This window comes from Pongo abelii, chromosome 10, assembly GCF_028885655.2.
Source record: "Pongo abelii isolate AG06213 chromosome 10, NHGRI_mPonAbe1-v2.0_pri, whole genome shotgun sequence".
Lineage (NCBI taxonomy): Eukaryota > Metazoa > Chordata > Mammalia > Primates > Hominidae > Pongo > Pongo abelii.
Window position 1 is genome coordinate 4,759,466 of NC_071995.2, and position 16,690 is coordinate 4,776,155.

At 36.4% G+C, this 16,690-nt stretch overlaps 1 protein-coding gene across 2 annotated transcripts in view; it reads left to right on the forward strand.

Moving 5' to 3' along the window:
* GALNT8 (polypeptide N-acetylgalactosaminyltransferase 8) overlaps positions 1-16,690 on the forward strand; it is a 64,088-nt gene that overhangs the window by 8,502 nt on the left and 38,896 nt on the right. The gene's annotated exons all lie outside the window — the stretch shown is intronic.

Here is a 16,690-nt window from a genome sequence, read left to right on the forward strand (position 1 = left end):
TTTCCCTTTCCTATTGTTTTTTTTTTTTCTCATTCTGTGTCTCCCACCCTCCTTCATAATACTTTTTTAGAAACAGCTTTGTTGAGATATAATTCACATACCATGCAATTTATTCATTTAAAGTGTACAATTTAATGTTTTTCAGTATATTCACGGAGTTATTTATCATTCCCACAATCAATTTTAAAGCATTTTCATCACTTTAAAAAGAAACGGCATTAGCAGGCCGTCCGCATTTTCCTACAACTTCCTCATCCATAGGCAACCACCGCTAATCTACTTTTTATCCTTATGGATTTGTCTGTTCCGGACCTTTTGTATTAATGGAATCATATTATATGGGGTCTTTTGTGACTAACATTTTTCACTTATCACAGTGTTTTCAAGTATCATTCACATTATAACACATATCAATACTTCATTCCTTTTTATTGTCAAATAATATTTCATTGTCTGGATTATACCGCATTTCCTTTATCCATTCAGCAGGTGATGAACATTTGGATTGTTCCCACTTTTTGACCATTATGAATAATACTGCTATTATTCATAAGTATAAGTTTTCGTGTGAACAAATGTCTTCTTTTCTTGTAGGTGTACCCTATCGGTAGAATTGCTGGGCCATATGATAATTCTGTATTTAGCCTTTCAAAGAACTGCCAGGTGGTTTTCCAAAGTGACTCCATCATTTAACATTCCCTCAAGCAGTATATGAGAGTTCTGATTTTTCCACATACTCACTAACATTTGTTATTATTTTTCTTTTTAACTATAGCCATCCTAGTGGGTCTGAAGTGGTATCTCATTGTGATTTTGTTTTAAATTTCCCTGAGGCCTAATAATGTGGGACATCTTTTCATGTACTATTGGCCATATGTATGTCTTCTTTGGAGAAATGTCTATTTGGAGACGTTCTTTTTTAAAAAAATTGGCTTATTTATCTTTTTATTATTGAGTTGCAAAGTACTTTATATATTCTAGATACAAATTCCTATCGGAAATATGACTTGTTAATGTTTTCTTTCATTGTGTAGATTGTCTGTTCACTTTCTTGATGGTCGTCTTTGAAACACAAGAGTTTTAAATCTTAATGATGTCCAATTTATCTATTTTCTCCTTGGTTGCTTGTACTTTTGGTGTTACATCTAAGAGACCATTGCTTGGTACAAGGTCGCAAAAGTTTACACCCATGTTTTCTTCTAAGAATTTTATAGTTTCCATCGTAAATTTAGGTGTTTGGTCCATTTTAAATTAGTTTTTGTACATAATGTGACAAGGAGGGTCCAACTTCATTATTTTGTGTGTGGCTAGTCAGCTATCTTACTACCTTGGTTGAATAGACGACTCTTTCCACATCAGATTGTCCTGCCACCCTTCTTGAGATCAATTGGTGATAAATGTAAGGGTTTATTTCTGGATATCAATACTCTTTCGTTGCTGTACAGGCCTATCCTTATGCCAGGAACACATTGTCTTAACAATTGTAATTTTGTAGTACATTTTGAAATTGAAAATGTGAATCTTCCAACTTTCTTCTTCTTTCTCAAGACTGTTTTGTCTATTCTAGGACCTTGAATTTCCATATGAGTTTTAGGATTAGTTTGTCAATTTCTGCAAAGAAACCAGCAGGATTTTGACAGGGATTTCATTAACTCTGTAGATTTGCAGATCTGTAGATTTGTGGAGGACTTCATTTAAAAATTAGATCTTCCAATCCACGAATGTGAGAAATCTTTCCATTTTTTTAGGTCTTTAATTTCTTTCAACAATGTTTTGAGTTTTCACAGTTTAAGTTTTTTCACGTCTTTTGTTAAATTTATTCCTGGGTGTTTGTCTTTTTGATGCTATTGGAAATGTGACTGTTTTTAAAAATATTTTATTTTATTTAAATTGGCAAAATTGTATGTCTTATCATGTGCCATATGATGTTTTGAAATGTATACACATCGTGGAATGGCTAATATATATCTAAATTAACATATGCATTACCTCACAGTTATGTTCAGTGAGAATACTTAACATCTAGTCTCTTAGCAATTTTCAAGAATACCACATATTGCTACTGACAATAGTCACCATGTCGTACAATACATCTCTTGAACTTATTCCTCCTATTTAACTGAAATTTGTATCCTTCAACCAACATCTCTCTAACCCCTCTTCGCCCAGCCCCCACCCTGGCTCCTGGTAACCACCTTTCATTCTACTGTCTTTCTGTGAGTTCAACTTTTTTAGATTCCACCTGTAAGTGAGATCATGTAGTATTTGTATTTCTGTTTCTTGCTTATTTTACTTAACATAATGTCCTCCACATTTATCCATGCTGTCACAAAAGACAGAATTTCCTTCTTTTTTGTGGCTGAATAGTATTCCATCTATTATGGAATAGTATTCCACTATTATGAATAATGCTTCAATGAAAATGGGAGTGCAGTCTCTCTTCAATATACTAATTCATTTCCTGTGGAGATATACCCAGTATAGGATTGCTAGATCATACAGTAGTTCCATTTTTAGTATTTGAGGAATCTCTATACTGTTTTCTTTATTGGGTATACTAATTTACATTCCCACTAACTGTGCAATGGTTCTATTTTTTCCACATTATCGTCAATACTTGTTATCTTTTATTTTTTGATAGTAGCCATTCTAACAGGGTGAGATGATAGTGCAATATGAGTTTAATTTGCATTTTCCCTGATGGTTAATGATATTGAACATTTTTTTCATAAAGCTCTTGGCCATTTATAGTCTTCTTTTGAGAAATGTTTGCTTAGGTCGTTTGCTGATTTTTATTTTTCTTGTTATTGAGTTGTTTCTGTTCCTTATATATTTTGGATATTAACTTCTTATTAAATATGTGGTTTGCAAATATTTTCTCTCATTCTGTAGGTTGTCTCTTCATTCTTTTGATTTTTTTCTTTGCTGTGTAGAAGCTTTTTAGTTTGATGTAATGCTATTTGTCTATTTTTGTTTTTGTTGCCTGTAGCTTTGGGGTCTTATCCAAAAAGTCGTTGCCTAAACCAATGTCCTGGAAAATTTTCTCTATTTTCTTTATAGGAGTTTTACAGTTTCGGGTTTTATGTTTAAGTCTTTAATCTAGTTTCAGTTGATTTTGTATATGGTGTGAGATAGGGTTCAGTATTATTCTTTTTAAACGTGGGTATTCCATTTTCCCAACACCGTTTATTGAAGAGGCAGTCCTTTTTCCATTGCGTTTTCTTGACATCTTTGTTGAAAATCAGTTGCTTATAAATGTGTGGATTTATATCTATGTTCTATATTCTGTTCCACTACTCTATGTCTGTTTTTATGGCAGTATCATGCTGTTTTGATTACCATAGCTTAATATAGTATATTTTGAAGTCATGTAGTATAATGTCTCCAGCTTTCTTCTTTTGGCTAAAGATTGCTTTGGCTATTCAGGATAATTTATGGTTCCATTTAGAACTTTTAGAGTTGTTTTTTCTGTCTGTAAAAAAAGTCTTTAGAATTTTGATAGGGATTGAATTCAATCTGTAGATCACTTTGGGAAGTATGAACATTTTAACAGTATTAATTCTTCCAACCCATGAACCTGAGATGATTAGATGATTTTTCTTTTTTTTTTTTTTTTTTTGAGACGGAGTCTCGCTCTGTCGCCCAGGCCGGAGTGCAGTGGCGCGATCTCAGCTCACTGCAAGCTGGACTACAGGCGCCTGCCACCACGCCCGGCTAATTTTTTGTATTTTTAGTAGAGACGGGGTTTCACCGTTGTCTCGATCTCCTGACCTTGTGATCCGCCCGCCTCGGCCTCCCAAAGTGCTGGGATTACAAGCGTGAGCCACCGCCCCCAGCCTGAGATGATTTTTCATTTATTTGTGTTTCTTTAATTTCATTCACCAGTATTTTATAGTTTTCAATGTAGATCTCTTTCACCTCCTTGGTTAAATGTATTCATAAGTATTAAGTGTTTGTATAGCTATCATATATAGAATTGTTTGCTTGATTTCCTTTTTTGACAGTTTGCTGTTGGTGTATAGTAAGGCTACTGATTTTTGTATGTTGATTTTGCAGCTTTACTGAATTTGTTTATTAGTTTTAACCATTTTTAGTGGGTCCTTTAGGGCTTTATATATATAGATCATGTCATCTGCAAACAGGGGCAATCTACACTTCTTTTCCAATTTTGATGCCTTTTATTTCTTTCTCTTGCCTGATTGCTCTTGGTAGGACTTCTAATAGCATGTTGAATACGAATGTGAGAGTCAGCATTCTTGTCTTGTTCCTGACCTTAGAGGAAAAGCTCTCAATTTTTCCTCATTGAGTATGATGTTAGCTGTGGGTTTGTCATATGACCTTTATTGTGTTGAAGGTACAATTCTTCTGTACCTAATTAGTTGAGAGTTTTTATCATGAAAAAATGTTGAGTTTTTGTTAAGTGATTTTTCACATCTATTGAGATGATCATATGGTTTTTGTCCTTCATTCTGTTAACGTGGTTTATTACGTATACAGATTTGTGTATGTTGGACTATCTTTGCATCGCATCCCTGAAATAAATCTCACTTCATCATGGTAAGTAATCTTTTAAATGTGTATTCAGTTCAGTTTGCTAGTATTTTGTATTTTGATGAAGATTTTTGCATCAGCATTCATCAGGGATATTGGCCTGTAGTTTTCTCTCTTTTTTTTTTTAGTCTTCTTCTCTGGTTTTGTTATCAGGGTAATATTGGGCTTATAAAATCAGTTTGAAAGTATTACCTACACTTCGATTTTTTGGAAGAGTTAGAGAAGGATTGGTATTATTAGTTCTTCTTTAAATGTTTGGTAGAATTCAGCAGTGAAGTCATCAGGTCCTGGGCTTGTCTTTTTTTTTTTTTTTTGAGACCGAGTCTCACACTGTCACCCAGGCTGGAGTGCAGTGGCACAGTCTTGGCTCACTGCAACCTCCACCCCTCAGGTTCAAGCGATTCTCGTGCCTCAGCCTGCTGAGTAGCTGGGCTTACAGGCACCTGCCAGCACATCCAGCTAACTAATGTTTGTATTTTTAGTAGAGACAGGGTTTTACCATGTTGGCCAGGCTAATTTCGAACTCCTGACCTCAAGTGATCCACCCGTCTCAGCCTCCCAAAGTGTTGGAATTACAAGCATGAGCCACCACACAGCCCCTAGGCTTGTCTTTGATAGGAAATGTTTTATTGCTAATTCAATCTCCTTACTCATTATTGGTCTGTTCAGATTTTCTGTTTTTCATGATTTAATCTTGGTATGTTGTATGTGTCCATGATTTATCTATTTCTTATGGGTTGTACAATTTGTTGATGTATAATTGTTCATAAGCCTCTTATGACCCTTTATATTTCTGTTGTATCCGTTGTAATTTCTCCTTCTCATTTCTGATTTTACTTATTTGATTCTTCTTTTTTTCTTAGTCTAGATAAAGATTTGTCAATTTTGTTTGTCTTCTCAAAAAAGCAAGTCTTAGTTTTATGAATATTTTCTATTTTTTTAGTCTCCATTGTATTTATTTTTGCTCTGATCTTTATTATTTACTCCTTCTACTAACTTTGAACTTAGTTTGTTCTTAGTTGTCTAGTTCCTTAAGGTCAAATTGTTTGTTCCATATATTTTTTTCTTTTTTTCATGTAGGCATTTATTCTGTAAGCTTGATTCTTAGAACTGCTTTTGCTGCATCCCATCAGTTTTGATAGGTTTCATTTTTATTTGTTCAATATTCTTTTAAATTTCCTTTTTATTTTCTTCATTGACCCACTGGTTGTTCAGGAGCATGTTATTTAATTTTTATATATTTGTAAATTATTCCAAATTCCTCCTGTTATTGATTTCTAGCTTTATACCATTGTGGTCAGAAAAGATACGTGATATGGTTTCAGTCTTCTTAAATTTGTTATGACTTGTTTTGTGGCCTAACATGTGATCTATCCTGGAGGATGTTCCTTGTGCACATGAGAAGAATGTGTGTTCTGTTGTGGTTATTGGAATGCTCTGTGTGTTTGTTAGTCTATTTGGTCTAGAGTGTAGTTTAAGTCTGATGTTTCCTTATTGATTTTCTGCCTGGATAATATTCCCATTGCTGAAAGTAGGGTATTAAAGTTCCCTACTATTATTGTATATTTTAAATATATTAACATTTGCTTTTTATATATTAGGTGCTCCAATGTTGATTGTCTATATATTTACAACGGTTGTATTCTCTTGCCAAATTAATCCCTGTATCATTATTAATGATATTCTTCGTCATGTTTTACAGTTTTTGGCGTAAAGTCTACTTTATCTAAATATGGCTATTCCTAATTGCTTTTGGTTTCCATTTACATGGAATATCATTTTCTAGTCCTTCACTTTCAATCTAGATGTGTCTTTAATGGTGATGTGAGTTTCTTATAAGCAGCATATAGTTGGGTCTTGTTTTCTTACCCATTTCGCCACTCTATGACTTTTGATTAAATAAAACCCACTTACATTCAAAGAAATTATTGATAGGTAAGGACTTTGTACTGCTATTTTGTTAATTGTTTTTCTGGTTTCTTTATTAGAACATTTGTTCCTTTCTTTCTTGCCATCATTCTTTGCGATTAAGTTGTTTTCTCTAGTGGCATGCTTTGATTCTTTACCTTTTATTTTTGTGTATCAATGATAAGTTTTTGCTGTATGCTTACCATGAAGCTTACAAAAAGCATATTATTACAAAAAGTATATATAACAAACTATTTTAAGCTGATAGCAACTTAACTTTGATTGCAAAGAATCTCTACACTTTTACTCCACTCTCCCAATTTTTAATTTTTAATGTCATCATTTACATCTTACCAAATTATTAGAGCTATTGTTTTAATAGTTTTGTCTTTTAATCTTTATATTAAAGATGTAAGTAACTTATATACCATCATTACAATATTATTCTGAATTTGTGTATTTACTTGTATGAGCAAGTTTTATAGGTTCACATGTTTTCACATTACTAATCAAATGCCTTTTCTCTCAGCTTGAAGAACTCTCTTCAGCATTTGTTGTAAGACAAATCTGGTGGTAATTAACCCCCTTGGGTTTCGTTTGTCTTTATCTATCCTTCATTGCTTAAGGATAGCTTTTCTGGGTACATATAGTATTCTTGGTTGGCAGATGTGTTTTCCCCTTCATCACGTTTTGCTATTATTTATTTAAATAGGCTTTCTACCACTTTGTCTTTTTCTTCTCCTTTTTGAACTTTTATACTTCAAATATTTGCTCTTTTGATGCTATCCCATAAATTCAATGAGCTTTGTTTATTTTATACCTTTTATCATTATAACATTTTCTCCTTTAGTGCTAGTAACATTTTTGTCTTTATATCTATTTTGTTTGATATTAGCATAGCCAGTCTAGTTTTCTTACAGTTGCTGTTTACACAATGTATCATTTTCTATCCTTTTACTTTCAACCTATTTGTCTCTTTCAACCTAAAGTATGGTTCCTATAGACAGCATATAGTTGGATCTTTTAAAAAATGCAATCTGTCATTCTCTACCTTTTTTTTTTTTTTTTTTTTTGAGATGAAGTCTCACTCTGTTGCCCAGGCTGGAGTGCAGTGGTGCGATCTCAGCTCACTGCAAGCTCCGCTTCCTGGGTTCACGCCATTCTCCTGGCTCAGCCTCCTGAGTAGCTGGGACTACAGGCACCCACCACTGCGCCTGGCTAATTTTTTGTGTTTTTTAGTAGAGATGGGGTTTCACCGTGTTAGCCAGGATGGTTTCGATCTCCTGACCTCGTGATCCGCCCGCCTTGGCCTCCCAAAGTGCTGGGATTACAGGCATGAGCCACCGCGCCCAGCCTCTACCTTTTGATTGGATTGTTTAATTTGTTCACATTTAATGTTTTATTCATACAGTTGAATTTATTTCTGCTGTTCTATTTTTGTTTTCTAGTGTCTCATGCATTTTCCCTCTATCCATCTTTTACTTTTTCTTTTTTCCCATTAAGTGAATATTTTCTAATATAACTGTATAATTCTTTTAATGATTTTTCACTATATTTTTTGAACTTTTTTTAGTGGTTGTTTTAGGGCTTGTCACATACATTTTAACTTATCAGAATCTACTTAGAATTATAGTAACTTAATTTCAATGAGGTATAAAAAGGTTATTAATATAGTGCTCTACTTGCCCTTCCTCCTTTTTTACTGTTATTGTTACATGTTACATATATGTGTGGTAAAACTCCAGACTACATTATTATTATATAATTTTATGTCTATTAAAGAAAATGAGAAAAAGGAGAGGAAGTACTAATTATAGGCTTTATTATATTCACCTTCTTATTTTACATGTCTGATTCTGTACATTCGTTCCTGTGGATTCATTTTATTCTCTGGTGTCATTTCTTAAACACAGCTTTCTTCCCATTCACCGTTGTGTGCTGCTATTACCAAATATATTACATTATGATGTTATAGATTGAATTATACAATTATATAGAAATTGCTTTATGCAATTGCTTTTTACTTTTTAAATTAAGAGAGGAAAAGAGAAAGATATATATCTATACTGTCTTTTATAATTACATAATTACCTTTGCTGATATTTGTGTGTGTGTGTGTGTGTGTGTGTGTGTGTGTATTTGAATTACTGTCTAAGGTCACTTGCTTTCAGCCTGAAGAGATTAGTATTTCTTGTAAGGTGGGTCTGCTAGCAACAAATAAATTATCTCAGCATTTGTTTATCTGTCAATGCCTTTATTTGAAAACTATAAGATAAAAAATGCTTGGTTGACAGTTTCATTTTTCTTCTGGCATTTTCAATATGCCATCTCATTGCTTTCTGACCTCTATTGTTTCTGATGAGATATCAACTGTTAATCTTATTGGCGTTCCCTTGTATGTGATAAGTCACTCTTTTTGTTTCTTTCAAGATATTCTTTCTGTCTTTGGCTCTCAGCATTTGGATTACGTTGGGCCTGGGTGTGTATCTCTGCATTTGTTCTAGTTGGAATTCATTGAGTTTCTTGGGTGTGTCTCAAAAATTTTTGAGAATGAATGTTTCTTTTGGGGATTATAAAGTGTATCATAGATTGCAGGCTCTTAGTACTAAGATCTTACAGCTGAATTGAGCAGACATCAAGTGAAAAAGAAACTGTGACCAGGAAATTACTTTCTCTTTATACTTTTAACCATCAGAACAAAATAATCCACATTCAAGATTCGACCTGTGATTCATGTAGTGCATGACAGTGGCTCAGTGTATGGTTTGATTGATGAATTGGTACTTTCCATCACATCACCCTAAAAATGATTCTCTGGCATCCCTGATTCTCTGAGTTAGAAGGAGGTAGGAGAGCCTTAAATGAAGAAGAGAAAATTACCTCTTTACCAAGGCCCATGTAGATTGCTTTACCTTGGATGTTTCGCCGTAAGGTATTTAGAGGAAACTTTAACCTAATTAGCTTGTGAAAGAAATGGTGAAACATTTCATCTTTCATGCCAGCTCCAACTAACTGTTAGTGACTACCTGGAGTATTGTAGTGGGAAGACTTTTGAGTCTATATGGTCAAAGACATAAGTGCTATGATCTATTAGCAATGCCTGCCATTCACAAGGAAGAGGAAATGGTGGCAATTGTGTCAGTATTTGCCACTTGTGACCCGGGAAGCAAGTAGGACCTAATATATTTTCTCCAGGATCCACTGTATGATTTAGGTCTTGAGGCATGAGGATAATATGCAGGGATCAATTGGTAACTGAAGCTGCTTTGTTCTTAATTTTGGAGCATTTATGTTTAATTCCATAGAGATTAATTCATAAAACCGCTTCTTAAAAAGTTTTACTGTGGTGAAAACTCTGTATGAATCAAGTGCCCATGTATACCTTAATAATGTCTGAGTCACATCTGATACTTATAAACCAAGAGAGAATCTGTCTTCCCTGATGCCCATAAAAACATCCATGTGGCTCAGACACATAAATTTCAGAGCTAAAGCATTCTGGAAACCTTTATGGTTGGAGTACTACAGATAGTTAACTCCATTGACTTTATTGAGAAATAAATCGTTTAGTGAATGAAAGCTGTCATGTAGAATCTTGAGTTTAGCATAGGCATTGTATGCTATTTAGTCCAGCTTCCTGCCAAGTGAGATGCCAAAGCAATTGTAGTTGCTAGGTTTCCTCAGCTTTGTGGATAGCTGTTTGATAACAGAAAGGTGCCAGCCCTGGCAGTTCTCGTGTTGTCATGTCCTCTCTCTACCTTTCGGAGACCAGAGAAAGGCTTCTCAGGAGAGTGTGCTATGTAATTGGAGAATGAGCCAGTCACTTAATTGAATTTGGATAGATATAAAATACCAACAAATGATTAAACAATTGAACACACAAAAAGGCATGGCTTCAATAATTAATCTCTAATAGGGAGCCCACCTGCTGTGAACAGGACCACCTACACAATTTGCAGAGCCCAGTGCAAAATGAAAATGAGGGACCTTCATTAAAAAATAATTAAGAATTTCAAGATGATAAAAGTAATGAATGAAATCAATAGGGGAGACCTACGTGTGGGGTCCTGTGTGACTGTACAGGTTGCATACCATAAAGCTGGCCCTCCCAATGTAAAATATATTCTCACATTGGGATTTTCTAAGGGAAATTATGTGGCTGGCATAATTTGCCTTAGAAAATCCCAATGTAAGAATACATATTTTGCGATTGGTTAAAGCCTGTTTGCATGTATACAAATTAGTTTATGTGTTCCACACAGCAGTAGTTTCAGGCAAAATTGTGATATGAATAAAGTTTATCTTTCCAGCTGTAGCACATAGAACTTACCTTATCTGCTTATGCCATTGTTCTCTCCCATTGCTTGAGATGGTACACTGTGATTCTCTACTGGGAGGAGTGCTAGAGATCAGTTCCTCTAGATGTCATCCAACCAACAAATACTTTTTCAGTATCTTCTGCTGCACTGTTCAATATGATAGCTACTAGTCACATATGGCTACTGAAATGTAAATTAATTAAAATTATTTGCTTGAGGTGGTACACTGTGATTCTCTGCTGGGAGGAGTGGCTAGAGATCTGTTCCTCTAGATGTCATCCAACCAACAAATACTTCTTCAGTATCTTCTGCTGCACTGTTCAATATGACAGCTACTAGTCACATATGGCTACTTAAATGTAAATTAATTAAAATTAAATTAAGCATTTAGGTTTTGGTTACATTAGCCATATTATAAGTGCTTGATAGGCACATGTGGCTAGTAGCTATCGTTATGTGTAGGATAGATATAAAACATTTCGTCATTGCAGAAAATTCTACTGGACAGTGCTGGTCTACACGTTCCAGGCCAGGTACTGGTGATGCAGGGAGGAGGGAGAGATTATTCTTTTGGAACCACGGGAGGCACATTTCCTACCTCTTTTGATTGATACACGGTGGATAAGAACATGTGGGTATGGATAAGAGAAGTGTTGTGAAAGCATTTAGAATGTAGCCAAGAATATGCAAAAGATGCACAGGAAACAGGGTAGAGGAAAGAAAATCTGAAGTCACTGATGTGATTATGTGGATTAGAGGAAAGAGAAGTTCAGCAGAATTTTAATCAGTCTTCAATTTAACATAATCACCTATTCTTACTCGAAATTAAATACAGATTTATTGTATAACCATCCCGTACCAGACATTAAACTGCCACTAGGCTTTAAAGAATTTAAAGTTCATCTCTGCCAGGCTCCTCTGCCTGTGCTTTAAATATTCATCATCCTCAGGCTTTAGTCCAAGGTTCCTTTCTACTGGTAGTTAAGGTGATTTTATCCACTTATGAATTCACCGCTTACATGGCAATGACTCCCAAATCCACAGGATTGTAATCCAGACTGTTCTTCTGAGGCTCCAGGGCCATATATGCAGTGACCTGCCAGGAAATTCCATGGTGTGACTCAGAGGCATCTCAGACTCCACATGGCCAAACCTAAGCTGATCCACTTCTCTTTCTCCCCTTATTGCTCCTAGCTCAGTGGATGTTGCCATTGTCCAAGTAATAATGACAACAAGAACAAAAATAACCAGCAAAATGGTAAGAATAGCAGATAACCTTTATGGAGCTTCTTTTATTCTGAGCACTTATGCACATTACCACATTTGAACCTCATAATAATACTATGATGTGAGGATTACTCCTTCTCCTACTATTACTACGAATACTACCGCTACTAACCACCACCACCCTCACCATCTTATAAATAAGGAAACGAGGAGAAGCACAAAAACATCATACAGATAGAAAGTGACAGCTGTGACTCGAGTGAACACAGGTCTTTCTGGAGACTCTGCTCCCACTCTTACTGTACCACCCTCTTACAGCATTGGTATCACTTGGGAGCCTGGAAGAAATTCAGGGTTTCAGACCCCGCTCAGACCTACTGATGAGAGTTTGCACTTTAACAAGATCTCCAAGTGATTTGTGTGCGGGTATTGTTAGAATCTGAGAACTTTTTTGTGATCTAGTATTGCCCCTTCAACTTCTATCTGCCCGCCACATTTGAATAATGAATGAGGTGAGGAAATCAGATTGAAAGCATCTTCCTTTTGCTCCTTTCTTTCTCCAGGGTTGGCCTTAGGTGAGGTCTTCACACCTTCCCACCTGTATTATGGCGTCCACATGTGGCTGATTACCTTCTGTTGTCCTCATGGCAGCCAGAATGGTTTCTTTAAAATGTTAATTTGATCATACCAATCCTTTGCTTAAAATCCTTTAGTCCTTCTAGGATGAAGTCCAATCTTCCTAGCTTTGAATGTCCAGTCCCTCTGGTGTGTCCATCCTCATATCTCTTGGCACTACTACTAAGCAGGGCAGTTCTCCAAGGAGCGTGTGCTTTTTTGTGTCCCTGGCATTCACCTGCATTTTGGCTTTTGCCTAAAATTCCCTTGCAATTTCAGAGGCTGCAATTTAAATGCCTGCCAACATACATGTTGTGAGCATTTTGGGTGAGGGCGATGGTGAACGGGTGAACAGCGAGCTACACTGTGAGTAACTGCAGCAACCCTGGCTCTGGACAGAGCAGGGGCTATCTCCTGGAAAAGTGGTTGCAGTGAGATAAATATTTGCTTTGTCAGAGAGACAAGAAATCTGGATTTGTATGTTGGCAACTACTTGAAGTTTTTAAAAAATGTGTGGATTGAGGCTTCCTTCCAGAATGGCAAAGTGTTGAGTGCAACATTTTCTTTCCCTAGCAAAACAACTATTTGACTGGAGAAAATTATAATTATTTAATTTTTTTTACAAACTGTCCTAAGGAAATATGCAAATGGAAAAACATTCTTTCAAGAAAATCTACTAAATATCCTTCAGAACAGCAGGAGTCTGTGGCATTGGAGCCATGACTTGTTCCCCCCACCCACCGTCAGCACTGTCTTATGGAAACTTCTCAAGGTTATCTGCTCTGGTGGCTGTGGTCAAGAAGGGGGCTCCCTGTCCCTGCAGGTCCTAGCATACATAGGTCCTTGGTATCACCCCAGGAAGGGCAGGCCACCCACATTTCATGCCTTCTCCTTCCTCCGCTAGGAATGCAAAAGCTCTATGCCTAGTGGAGGTGATTGAGAGAGACAATTGTGACTCCCTTCTTCTACTTTGCCTCTACTCATAGGGTGAAATTTCAACTCCAGTTGCATGAGTCCAAGAACACGGGGCTCCAGTTGCCCCTTCTCCAACTTGCTGTCAGAGTGGAAGTTCCATACCAGAATGCACAAGCTAGGAAGACCAGGAGCTCCAGGGGGCCACCTCCTTCCCCCCAGCCCACGTCTACCTGTAGAGCAGGGTGTCATTCTAGAAGTGGGCTTCTGTCTCCACCTCCCGCTTCTGTGCAGTGGTGCACAAGTTCTGTTCAGGAGGAAAGACAGGATGAAAACCTCCCCAGCTGTATTTAAGGGACTGACCTCATTTAGAAGAGAGGGTAAAGAATTCCAGCTCAATGATGTTGTCTGAAACAATAGAGATCTTGGTGGAGAAAATTAAGGAGTATGCTCATAGCTCCATCATACTAGTAGCAACAAGCAAAATGGCAGAACAACCAGAAATTTAACAGGAAGAATCAGGGAAAAAGATTGCCAAGAAGAGCCCTCCTTGGATTACACTTATCTCTGGGTCGTCTAGAAGTTTGTGTGCCAGCCCCAGGCTGAACCTGCTCAGGAACAGCAAGAGTAGAATGAGGGGAAGACTGAAAATCATTTGCCAACCAGAACACAGATCCATCAGAAAATAGCTGAAGCCCCACCAGCACTAGGGGCTTAAGCCCAACCTCTGAACAAATACTGCTTGAACAATAAACTACTCTGACTCAGAGGCAACTACTAGGAAGCCAGGATTAAAAATAAAATCATGCACATCCCTGGTAATCTGGAAGACTATGTGCATACCTAAGGCTGTGCTCTCTCAGGAGTTATCACAGAGAAAAAAATCCAAGCTACCGGTATGTGGGTCAAAATGTAAACTCCTTGAACTGTGATCGCAGCCCTCATATATCCAGGAATCTAATGCCACATATATCCAGAAATCTAATCAACCAAGGAGTTTTAACCCAATCTTTGATGAATAAGTGGCTTACGATGACCCAGAAGCAACCCCTAGATAGCCAGGCTAAAAGAGAAAAACAAGAAAAGAAAAGAAAAAAAAATCAAGATCATGAGCATTAAAGGCTGAACACTGCAAGAGAAATAGATTTTGTAGACTTTGCAAATTAGTTTAACTAAGTTACCAATTGAATAAATAAACAACCGAGCAAATTACAATGACATCTACTCCTCGGTTATATACAGAGTTACTAGATGCTTTGTCTAAAATGATAAGTTTTTAATAAGAAATTATGAGACATACAAAGATACAGGAAAGAGTAATAACTCGTGCACAAGAGAAAACAAAGCAACAGACTTTAGAAGGGGCCCAGATATTGGACTTATCTGATAATGACTTCAAAGACATCATTATAAATATATTCAAAACACTAAAGTTAGCCATGTCTAAAGCATTAAAGGAAGGTTATAATGACAATGTCTCATCAAATAGAAACTATCAATAAAGACTTATACATTATAAAAAGGTGTCATATGATCCTTCTAAAACTGAAAAGTACAATAATAAAAATGAAGAGTTTGACTTTCATTTTCTGGTCTGGCTTTTAAGGAGCTTAGAAGTCCCCACTATATCTTAACAACAAGTAAAAAGCTGAAAAAATGGAAAAATAAACTCTTCTCAGCTCTTTTAGAGAAGTGACATGGCAGGGCAAACTGCTCCCCACAAAATTGGAGAGACAGACAGGTGGATACAGAGAATCACAACTTTACCGGAGCAGAAACCCTGGGAACCAGTGCTAGGATAGGAAAACCTGAATTGTAAATTGGTGAATTGTGGACAAGTCTGAGAATTAAACACTCCAGGGAGACCCAGTCATAGGGCTTCTACACCTGTGTACATTTTACCCCCAGGACCTCTACCAGATCCTCACAGTAAATATCAGAGAAAAATCTCCTGCCTCTGGGAGGGAGAAGGGAAGAGGTGAAAAGGAATCATTTTGAATCACTTTGGCATATTTTGAAATATGCCACATTATTCTGTTTTACTTAACAAGGTCTGCCCAAAAGAGAAACTATTTTACCAGAGCCTAACCTGCTGGAGTTTTATGATAGCCTAACTGCTGTGGTTTGAATGTTTGTCTTCTCTGAAACTCATGTTAAAATGTATTTGCCATTGCAACAGTATTGGAAGGTGGGACATTGAAGAGGTGTTTAGGTCGTGAAGGCTCTGCTCTGGTGAATAGGCAAATGGCTCTTACCACATCATTATCATGAGAGGGGGTTTGTTATCATGGGACTGGGCTCTTGTTCTTTTCATCCTCTCTTTGTTCATTCTGCCATGTGATACCTTCTACCATGTTATAATGCAGCATGAAGCCCCTCACCAGAGGCCAGCACCTTGATGTTAGACTTACTAGCCTCCAGAACCAGGAGCCAATAAATTTCTGTTCATTATAAGTTACCCAGTCTCAGGTATACTGTTACAACTGCACAAAATGGACTAAGACACTAACCTACCTGGGAGAAGGGGAACATTCAACTCCAGCTTGCTTTAGCTTTCTACATGGTGGAATGAAAATACCCAACTTTAGCTCCCTCTATCTTTTTACATGGGGAAAAAATATACACTTAAATTTATGATCAACTGATTCTTGACAAGGGTGCCAAGACAATGCAATGGGAGAGAGAATAGTCTCTTCAACAAATGGGTGCTGAGACAAGTGGATATCTAGATGCAAAATAATAAAGTTGGATCCCTCATCACACCATACACGAATATTAACACAAAATGGTCATAGATGTAAATATAAGAGATAAAACTATAAAACTCTTAGAAAAAAATGACAGCAAATCTTGGGAGATAGGGGTTGGCAAGAGTTTCTTAGGTATGACACCAAAAGCATAGGTGAAACAAGATTGAAAGTTGAACTTTATCAAAACTAACTTTGTTTTTCCTGAAATAATACCATCAAGAAAGTGCAAAGACTGCCCATGGAGTGGGAGAAAATATTTGCAAACCATATATCTGATAAGAAGTCTAGAATATATAAAGAATGCTTATAAAACTCAATAATAAAGAAATTAAAAATGGGCAAACATATAGAAAAAACTTCTGGAGCTGATAGATAACGTTTATTACCTTGATTATGATATTGTGGGTG